The sequence below is a fragment of the Bubalus kerabau genome, chromosome 19, assembly GCF_029407905.1.
Source record: "Bubalus kerabau isolate K-KA32 ecotype Philippines breed swamp buffalo chromosome 19, PCC_UOA_SB_1v2, whole genome shotgun sequence".
NCBI lineage: Eukaryota > Metazoa > Chordata > Mammalia > Artiodactyla > Bovidae > Bubalus > Bubalus kerabau.
This window is the reverse complement of record NC_073642.1, coordinates 19,145,021-19,154,909: the sequence shown is the minus strand read 5'-3', so window position 1 is coordinate 19,154,909 and position 9,889 is coordinate 19,145,021. Positions and strand designations below refer to the sequence as shown.

General features: G+C 41.8%; 1 long non-coding RNA gene across 1 annotated transcript; it reads right to left on the bottom strand.

Annotated features, from left to right (window-relative positions):
- Nucleotides 1–1,290: 1,290 nt before the first annotated feature.
- On the bottom strand, nt 1,291–9,430 carry LOC129633989 (uncharacterized). Its single transcript, XR_008705346.1, has 3 exons — nt 9,117–9,430; nt 6,987–7,099; nt 1,291–1,554 (listed from the first exon to the last, which is right to left on the bottom strand). It is a non-coding gene; the product is annotated as an uncharacterized LOC129633989 (long non-coding RNA).
- Nucleotides 9,431–9,889: the final 459 nt, after the last annotated feature.

The following is a 9,889-nucleotide window of genomic DNA, read 5'->3' as shown; positions in this document are numbered from 1 at the left end:
CAGGCTCCCTGCAATGGGAGCATGGACTCTTAGCCACTGGACCACCAGGGAAGTCCCTAGGTTCAATTTTTAATACTTTTAAATCATCATGCTTTTTCTAACCCTAACCCTATGCTTTCTGTAGAAGTTTAGTAGCTGGGTAAGCCTGTGTATTGTTGCTCAAAAGAGAGATTGACTTGGAAGTCACCGGTGTTAAAGAATCACTGCAAGGCATGAAGTAAGAATGGTGTGGAATATGAAGCAAAGACTTTTGCACATGAGATACTGGGCATGTACGTGTTTAGTGTCAGCAGAGGAAGCCAGAGGGGGGGGTGGTGGGTGGTGCTGGGAGGGAAGAGTCAGAGAAGCAAGAACCACATGGAAGGTTCTGGAAGCTAAGAGAAGAGAAGGTTGGAGTGGACAGCTGAGCCAAATAGCGACATAAAGTTATGCAGGCTGCAGCCTGGATTTGGTGCTTAGACTGATGTTAGTGAAATACTTAGAAGATCTAGGAAGACGATGAAAGCAGACAACAGGTGAGCCAAGGTGTGACTAGGAGACGACAGAAGGACAAAGGGAAGGAGGGGGAGAATGATGAGATGACCGTTTTGAAAACAGTTGTAGGCAGAAGGGAAGGAGTCAGGGGAAGACAGGCAACGGTCAGAGAAAAAGAGGGCTTGTCTGATGAACAAGGGAATCAAAGGGAGTTTGAATAAAAGGGATTATAAGTATCAGGGGAGCAACTCACTTTGGAGAGGGCTACATCTCTACAAGAAGATTAAGATAAAGACAAGTTGGGAGGTTGTTTGGAATATTAAGAGTCTTTTTTTCTTTTTTAATTTAGAAAGCTCTTTTCATGAATTCATTTCTAAAATGGTGCAAAAGGAGAAACCGGGTGGGGAAACTCATGACATCCAATATACCTCATCGTCACATTGCAATGCGCTCTTCAAAACAAGTGGTATTTCGTTCAAACATGGAGAAAGTCTTAATAGGATCAGCCTAGGGACTGCAGGGAGCCTAGTGATTATCAGAGAGTTTAGCACTTGGCTGCCTTCTTGACTGAGATCCATGAAGTCCCGGGGTGGGATTAGGAGTGGTGGCTGCCAGGAGATCCAACCAGTCCATCCTAAAGGAAATCAGTCCTGAATATTCATTGGAAGGACTGATGCTGAAGCTGAAGCTCCAATACTTTGGCCACCTGATGCAAAGAATTGACTCATTGGAAAAGACCCCAATGCTGGGTAAGATTCAGGGAAGGAAGAGAAGGGGCAATAGAGGATGAGATGATTAGATAGCATCAGCAATGGATATGAATTTAAGCAAAATCTGGGAGATAGTGGAGGACTGAGGAGACTGACATGCTACAGTCCACGGGGTCCCAAAGAGTCCGATACAACTTAGCGATTGAACAACAGCAAGCCCTCTGGCAGAGATAAATGAATTTAGTTAAAAAAAAGAAAAACAAAAAACAGATTGTTGGAGTCCTTCAGATAGTCTCTGACCCTGTATCTCAATTGGAACAAATGAAGAATAATAAAGTTTGCATCTCTGCATCAACACGGAAGCAGCCATCTGAAAAATAAAAAAAAATAAAAATAAAATGAGATGCTAAAAAATAAGCTCCATGAAAATAAGCTCCATGATCCACACATTTCTATGCAAGTAAATCTGACATTTATTTCTCACTGAGATGAGAAAGAAGCCAGTTAAGTCCTGTGTAGATGTGGTCCAAACTAGATATTACCCAAGGGCAGTTTGTCTTCATGAACCTCAATCTAGAAAATAGATACTCAAATAGTCAGTCTTTTTCTTGGGAGGGTTGGGGAAGGTGGATGCGGCAGTAGGCAGAGCAGGTCCAGCGCTCACTGGATGGAGGAGGAGGCTGTGAGGGTAGAGTTGCAGTGGAGGTTTAGTCTACTGATCACAGGAGCATACTCAAGAGAGTTTTTAATTCCACCTAGCTGGTATAGTTCAAGCAGAAACCTGGTGACAAATGGGGACTTGGTTATGACTTCATAATCCACTCAGCTAGGCTTCTGCCCTAGGCCGGTTAACCAGCAGACTTTCTCACTTGATAATCTCCTTTTATAGCCAGAGAAAACCACTTTATTAAAATAGTTAATGCAGCAATAATAAAGCACCCTATGTGTTTAAAGAATGTACATATAAACAGAAAGTAAGATTTTAAAGAGTCAAACATTTAGGTGTAACCAGATTTTCTTTCTTTCTTTCTTTTTGGTTACTTTAGTTTCTATAAAAACACTACTGGAATGATCAGCTGCATAGTCTGATAAGGCTCTCATGGGAAATACTGGTTAGAAATGATCATTTTTGCACACTTCACATCTACCTGTGATTTTGAGTTGTAGCCCAATTCCAGTTAGTATCAGTGAAAGATCCAAATGCCTCACCCAGCTATGTCACCAATGGATCTTTTGAGAATAACAGTTTCTATCCTCTTAGGAAGAGTCTGATAATTCTGTATCAGACTTTGCTGTATCAGCAAAGCAAAAGTAACTACGTTGCTGCTGTGTAGTCGCTCAGTCATGTCTGACTCTTGCTACCCCATGGACTCAGGCTCCTCTGTCCATGGGATTTCCCAGGCCAAATACTGGAGTGGGTTGCCATTTCCTTCTCCAGAAGCCACATCTCTTGTGTCTCCTGCTAAAGTAGCTATAAACATGGTTAATTAATCATGACAATTTTAAACAACTTCTGAAGGCCAGTCCACCAACAACAGTCTCTCGCTTCTGAAATAGGCCAGTTGGCAATACCTTTACTCCATGCAGCCTTTCTGAAAGTCAGTTAATCAGAACTAGCCTCACTTGAGTAACCAAGCTTCCTCTACTTAATGTCAGGAGGTCCCCAATTGCTACTGCTTTGCAATGCCTTCCAGCCCTCAAACTGAATACTCTCCAAACTCTGTAGAAACTCAGCTCTCACCTTTATCCCCTGTATTAGTCCACTGGGGCTGCTATCATGAAATACCATAGAAACTGGCTGGCTTACAAACAAAAGAAATATATTTCCCATAGTTCTGAAGGTTGGAAGTTCAAGATCGGGGTGCCAGAACTGTCAGCCAAGGTCCCTCTTTCAGATGGAGAACTTCTTGTGTCTCCATATGGGGGAAAGGGGAGGGGTCTTACATCCTCATGACTTAAGCACCTCCCAAAGATCCTGCATACAAATAGTATCACCTTTAGAAGTCATGTTTTTTATCTTAAATATAAATAATTTATTATTATTATTTGCATTTACAAACATATTTTTAAATTTTGTCATTGGTGTATAATTGCTTTACAATGTTGTGTTAGTTTCTCCTGTACGACAATGTGAATCAGCTATATGTATACACATATCCCCTCCCTCTCGAGTCTCCCTTCCACCCCACCGCATCCCACCCCTTTAGGTCATCACAGAGCACTGAGCTGAGCTCCCTGTGCTACACAGCAGCTTCCTGCTAGCTATCTATTTTACACACAGTAGTGTAGCTATGCAGATCTTAATCTCCCTGACCTGTGCCCACATGTCTGTTCTCTAAGTCTTCATCACTGTTCGACAGTTAGGATTTTGACATATAAATTTGTAGGGGATACAAACACTTAGATCATAGCACTTCCTGAATCTGCAACTTGTACATATAACTCTTTCTTGCTCATGAAAGCAGTGATTTGGCTCTTTGTTTCATATGCTGAGAGGTTGTTTAATTGTTCAGGGCTCTTAGTTGCATCAGTAAGAGAGAGAGTCAAGCTCTGGGCTGAGGTGCTTGAAGGTGTGACAGACACAGATACAAATACAACTGGGCATTTCAGTTACACTCTTCTGTGAGAACTTTCTCAGCTGACTCCCACAGCACCTTGGTCCCTTGTCTGGTCTGCCTCAGTTTCTCCAGTCTTCTGAGCCTACAATGTGCTACCAATTTCCCATCTAATGTAAAACATATTGATAAGAATAAGAAGCCATTTGGGAATTGGCATGGGGAGGAAGAATACACACACACAAACATACACACACATATGCTGTAGTAGAAAACAGCAGATAAAAATGATCTTTAATCTCTCCATGACTTTGTTTCCCCATGATAAAATGACGACTATTTTTTTTGATGTCTTTATTTGCTGCAATATCATTCTGCTTTATGTTTTGGTTTCCCATACCCCCTGCTTTGGAAGGCAACATTTTAACTACTGGACTGCCAGGGAAGTCCCGGAATGCTGATAATTGAAACTACTGTCTTGCCCAAGGTGAAATTAAATAACGTACGCAAAGCATCTCATTCAGGGCCTGGGAGAGAAGCTAAGTTTAATAACGATGGTCTTATTTCTTCTAGGCATCTTTCAGTTCCCAATGGTTTGACTTTCTTTAGTACCTTCACTTCCAGTTCTGTTTTGGGTCTATTGAACAGTAAATCTCAATCGTGGCTATGCATTTGCAACGCCTGTTAATCTAAAGATAACAACAAAACCCCGAGTGATGTAGATTTAGTAGGTTTGGAGTGGGGCTTAAGCATTTGTATTTTTCAAATGCCATGTGTGGGTGATTCTGATGTGCATCCAGTCTTAGAAAAGATGAGTCCTGACTCCAGGCTCAAAGAAGAGAATCATTGCGTGTCTTCTCAGCTGTCTGATGCTATTAACTGGGCAGGAAGAATATGCGGCTAAGGAGACACGGATAAGTGTCGGTGTCTTTCCTGTGTCTGCAGTATAATACTTTCCATATATCAGGGTTAAATAAATGTTGGTTGAAGTCGAGAAATGAAAATCTATTTTCCTTGGATGAATCTCTTGGGTATGTAAATACTGGGAACTGCATTCCCTCTCCATGACTTAACCTAGACCTCTCTCCTGATATCCAGATCTGTGGGCCTTTCCACAAGAGTCTATTGCAGACTCAGCTCAATTGCACTCTGCCTCACTGGTTTTGAACCTGGCTCTCTGCTTGACTGACTGTGTGTCTTTAGTTTTTCCCCATATCTCATAGGAACAGTGTGAAGATCCCATGAGATTAATATTTGGAAGTGAATAAATAAATATATATATATCAATAATATCTGTATATCCATCTATCAATCTATCATCTATCTATGAACAGCAAATATATATATATATATAATATATATAAATGAATATGGTTATTATATTTTTTATTTTGGACTTCCCTGGTGGCTCAGCAGTAAAGAGTCTGCCTGCAGTGCAGGAGATGGGTTGATCCCTGGGTCAGGAAGATCCCCTGGAGGAGGAAATGACAACCCACTTCGGTATTCTTGCCTGGGAAATCCTATGGACAGAGGCGCCTGGTGGGCTGTAGTCCATGAGGTTACAAAGAGTTGGACAGGCCTGAGTGACTGAGTGCACACACGCGCATATGTATTATTGAATTTATTAATCTCTTATGCAAATCCACTGTCTTCAGTTGGTCCCTATCTGGTGATGGTAGCGCTAGACTTGATGAGTCCATGCAAATGCCTGGAAGTCATCTTGGACTTCTCCCTCCAGTCACATCCTCTATACCTTCTAACAGCTAGCATTGACCATATATTCTTTGTAATTTTCTTCCTTAAGAATCTTCTTTTTATTTATTCATTTGTTTGGCTGTGTCAGGGCTTCATTGTGGCATGCAGGCTCTTTGTTGTGGTGCAGGGCTCGTCTAGTTTGTAGCACTGACATTTCTGTAGTTTTGGTGCACAGGCTTAAGTGCCCTGTGGCACTTGGGGTCCTTAGTTCTCTGACCAGGGATCAAATCCAAGTCCCCTGTATTGGAAGGCACATTTTAACCACTGGACCACCAGTGAAAATCCCTTGACCACATTTTTCTTACTATCTCCGAGCGTAGGCCACCATTGACTCTTCCCTGAACTCCTACAATTGTCTCTGATTAGGTATCCTGTCTCCAATCTACCCAATGCAGGGTGTAGCTTGCCTCCAAACTCATCATTCCAAACAGCAGAGAGGATTAATGTCATTGCCCTGCTTAAACTTTTACTGAGTTCATTTGCCCTTAGCCACTAATCTAAAGCACCTTACATATTGAATATATTCCTTTGGTCACTGTTTACAAGCCTCAACTGGTTGACACCCTCCTTGAACCTTGTGCCCCATTGATTTTTTTTTTTTAATAATTTATTTTTTCTGCATTGGGTCTTTGTTGCTGTGCTCAGATTTTATTTGCAGTGAGCGGGGGCTACTCTAGGTGTGGTGTGAGGGCTTCTCATTGCAGTGGCTTCTCTTGTTGCAGAGAACAGGCTCTAGGTGTGTGGGCTTCAGGAGTTTTAGCACAGGGGCTCAATAGTTGAGGTACATAGGCTCAAGCTGCCCCTCAGCATGTGGGATCATCCCAGACCAGAGATTGAACCCGAGTTCCCTGCATTGGAAGGTAGATTCTTAACCACTGGACCAGCAAGGAAATCCTTTCCCCATTGATTCAAACCTCCCTTTGGTCTTCAGCTGCTTCATGCTTCTCTGAGCTCTGTCCAATGAATGAAATGCTCTCCATCTGGGACACTCTCACTATGAATGCAAAATGAAGTATGTGCGATATATGAGCATTGGAACCTAAAGGAAATGTTGATTATCTTAAGACCACCCTCTTGTTCTAAATCCTCACTCCCTATGATAAAAGTCCTTACCTCCTAGGTTGGTGAAGATGAAGCCAATGGTCTTGATCCACTCTTTAATTGCATCAGCAAGCTCCAGCTACTGCCAAGATAGAATCTCCCCAACCCATTTATGTTCTGGGTGCTCATGGAAATACTCCCCCAATCTCCGCTTAGTACTTTCCTTGTCTCTTATGATATGTCCACACAATTATGCCTTTATTTGCTTTCTTTGACTTTTGCCTAGGATTCCTGGATTTGACACTTGGATTTTTTCCCTCCCACTCCTTTATTTAAATGTTGGGGCTTCCCTGGTGGCTCAGAGAGTAAAGAATCCACCTGCAATATGGGAGACCCGGGTTCGATCCCTGGGTAGGGAAGATCCCCTGGGGAAGGAAATGGTAACTCATACCAGTATTCTTGGAGAATCCCATAAACAGTGGAGTCTTGCAGGCTACAGTCCATGGGGGGATACAGCCTTTTTGAAGGACGGCAGCATGGACCCAGTTTTATTCAACGTAGTCCCTGGGGTCACAAAGAATTGAACACAACTGAGCAACTAAGCACACACATTTAAACCTTAGCATTTCACAGTGAGCTTTGGATTATTCTTGGCACCTGGAGTAGGATTCAGTAGGAATCCTCAAGTTCTACTCTAGCCCCACAAAACCCAACCCTCAGCAATACCCTGGCAAACAGGCCATGGCCTGCTATGATTCCTCTTGGAATTTAAAAAGCAAGACATTAGTTGTTGATTTCCAGATGATTCTTCCAGAATGTGATCTGTATCACAGGCTTAAAGCTGAACTTAATTTCCTTAATAGCAAATAAAAAAAAATACGTTCAAGTTATAAGAAGTATGTGTGTGTGTGAGCATGCACGCATTAAACCTCTAAATGAGAACAACAAATATGAACCTAATTGTAGCACTAATAATGAAGGAAATCTTGCCAGACAAATTTCAACTTCATTATTGGCTTTAATAAGCAAATGAGAGAACAAATAGAATACTGTGGATGTCCCTGGTCTTGACTTTATTAACACGTTGCACAGAGCACTTCACGGAACGATAGCCCATTGGGGCATTTCAGTCAGCATGGAGGTGAACAGTTGCAGCAGCCAGGAGCTGGCTGGTTGTATAAAAAGGGAAGGTGGTAGAAATGAAAGCCTTTTTGAAGGACAGCAGCATGGACCCTGTCTTATTCAGCACAGTTCCTAATGATGTGGAAGGGAGAGCACACAGTATATTAATTAAACTTGACAAGGATGCTGATTTGATTAGCAGAGTGAACTTGGAGAGTACAGAAACATAGTTAGGAAATACGAATTAAAGAATACAGTTTGGAAAAATGCAAATAGTGCATTTTGGTAGAAATAAGCCATTAGAAAAATACTTAGGGATCCCATCACAGGAACTAGGACACATTTAGGAAAATACAGATGAAAATGCCACGCTTGTTTTCATTCCCCAAGGAGGGCATGGAGCATCGCTCCTCATGCGTCCCTGAAGGCTAAACACTGTACCCCCTTAATAAGGCTTCAGCAGAAGGATTTCTTACTGAGATGAAGACACTTTGGAATTGATACTTCCCATGTATTTCACCTGAGAGGCCCTTTATGTCAGCGGCATCTCACTCTCATTGCAGTTCTAACAAAACACTTGTCAAATTTCTGGATCATTGCATACTTTTAAAGGGACAAGAGATTTCTCTTTAGGGTCAAACTCTTCCTTCCCCTGCCTTCTTCATCCCTATTCAGCCAAGAATTTTCTATCAGGGTTTGGAACTACCTTGGGATGGGAGTTCATGTCTACCTTATTGAATACATTTAAGAAATTTCTAAAATAATCAGAACCTTGCTTTCATGTCACCTAATAATATTCCTTTTCCTGGCTTTTTATACTGTTGTTTGGTCGCTCAGTTGTGTCCGACTCTTCGCAATCCAGTGGACTGTAAGCTGGCCAAGCTCCTCTGTCCATGGGATTTTCCCAGGCAAGAATACTGGAATGGGTTACCATTTCCTTCTCCAGTGGATCTTCCTGACCCAGTGATCGAACTCAAGTCTCCTGCATTGGCAGGTGGGTTCTTCACCACTTTTTATAATGATCCTTCAAAGACTGTTCATTCTGGGAACATCATAATGAACTTTGGCTTGTTCCTTTCTTTTGCATACTGTCTTGCAAACATGAAATTATTTTCTTAGTCTTCTTCTGCAGATCCATTTTTGTCCAGATTTCTTTTTTTTTTTTTTAATTATCCCTTTTTTCCTTTCTTGCAGCGCCATCCAAGATGCTGGATTCTAGTTTCTTGGCCAGAACCAAGGATCAAACCAGTGCCCCCTGCAGTAAAAGCCCAGAGTTTTAACCATTGGACTACCAGGAAAGTCCTTCCCAGATATCTTTCTTGACACTTGCATAAGTTCTATAAGGTAGGGGGCCTTGTGTGCAGGGTTTTGTTCACTATTTTTCCACAAACTATCTTTAAAAGGCAATGATTAACCTCTCTGAACTTCCATTTCCATTAGTGAACATAATAATACTTACCTTGTTGTAAGAAACAGAAGCGACAAGCCAGGCAAGCATACTGAATGGAACTAGAAAGTGCCATTCAAAGCAGTTATTATTGCCGCTGTACAGAACATTCTGGACTTCACGGAAATGTAGAGACTTGTCCAGCATCAGGAGGATAATGAGTGATGGAACATGAACCTCCAGCATCCCTCCTTCTTTGTTCCATGTTCTTCCACTCTCATCACCATGTTACCTCCTTCCTGCAAGCGAATCTGGGACAGATACACCAAGCACATAAGGATGAGGTTCTGTAGATTTTGTATGTGAAATAACCCTAATCTGGACTCCCTGATTATTGCAAATCTTTACTTCACACTAATTATACTCACCTGAGTGCTCATTAATTGTTAAAAAAAATTTAATGAAAAAAGAAGGAAAAAAGGAAGAAATAAAGAAAATAATGTTTGAAGCTATGAAAATCTTATACATGGTGCCCAGTTATGAGGGGCATGCATGCAGAGAACTTAGCTGAAGTTACCCAGAAGCCCGGAAATCTTTTAGCCAATACAATCCAGAAATTCACAGTACCCATGAAGGGGAACACTGTACAATAGTCCTCAGCAATTCATTTTCCTCCAGATGCAGACAGTATCCTTTAAAAGGAAAGTATCCATTAAGATTATTCTGAGCCTTGGGCTGGACTTGTGGCTTATTGACAGGCAGCATGAGGGACCCAGAGTTAGGCTGGATTAGTAAATTACAGCTTTGTCATTAGCTACGCAACAAGGGACATCAGTTTCTGCCTC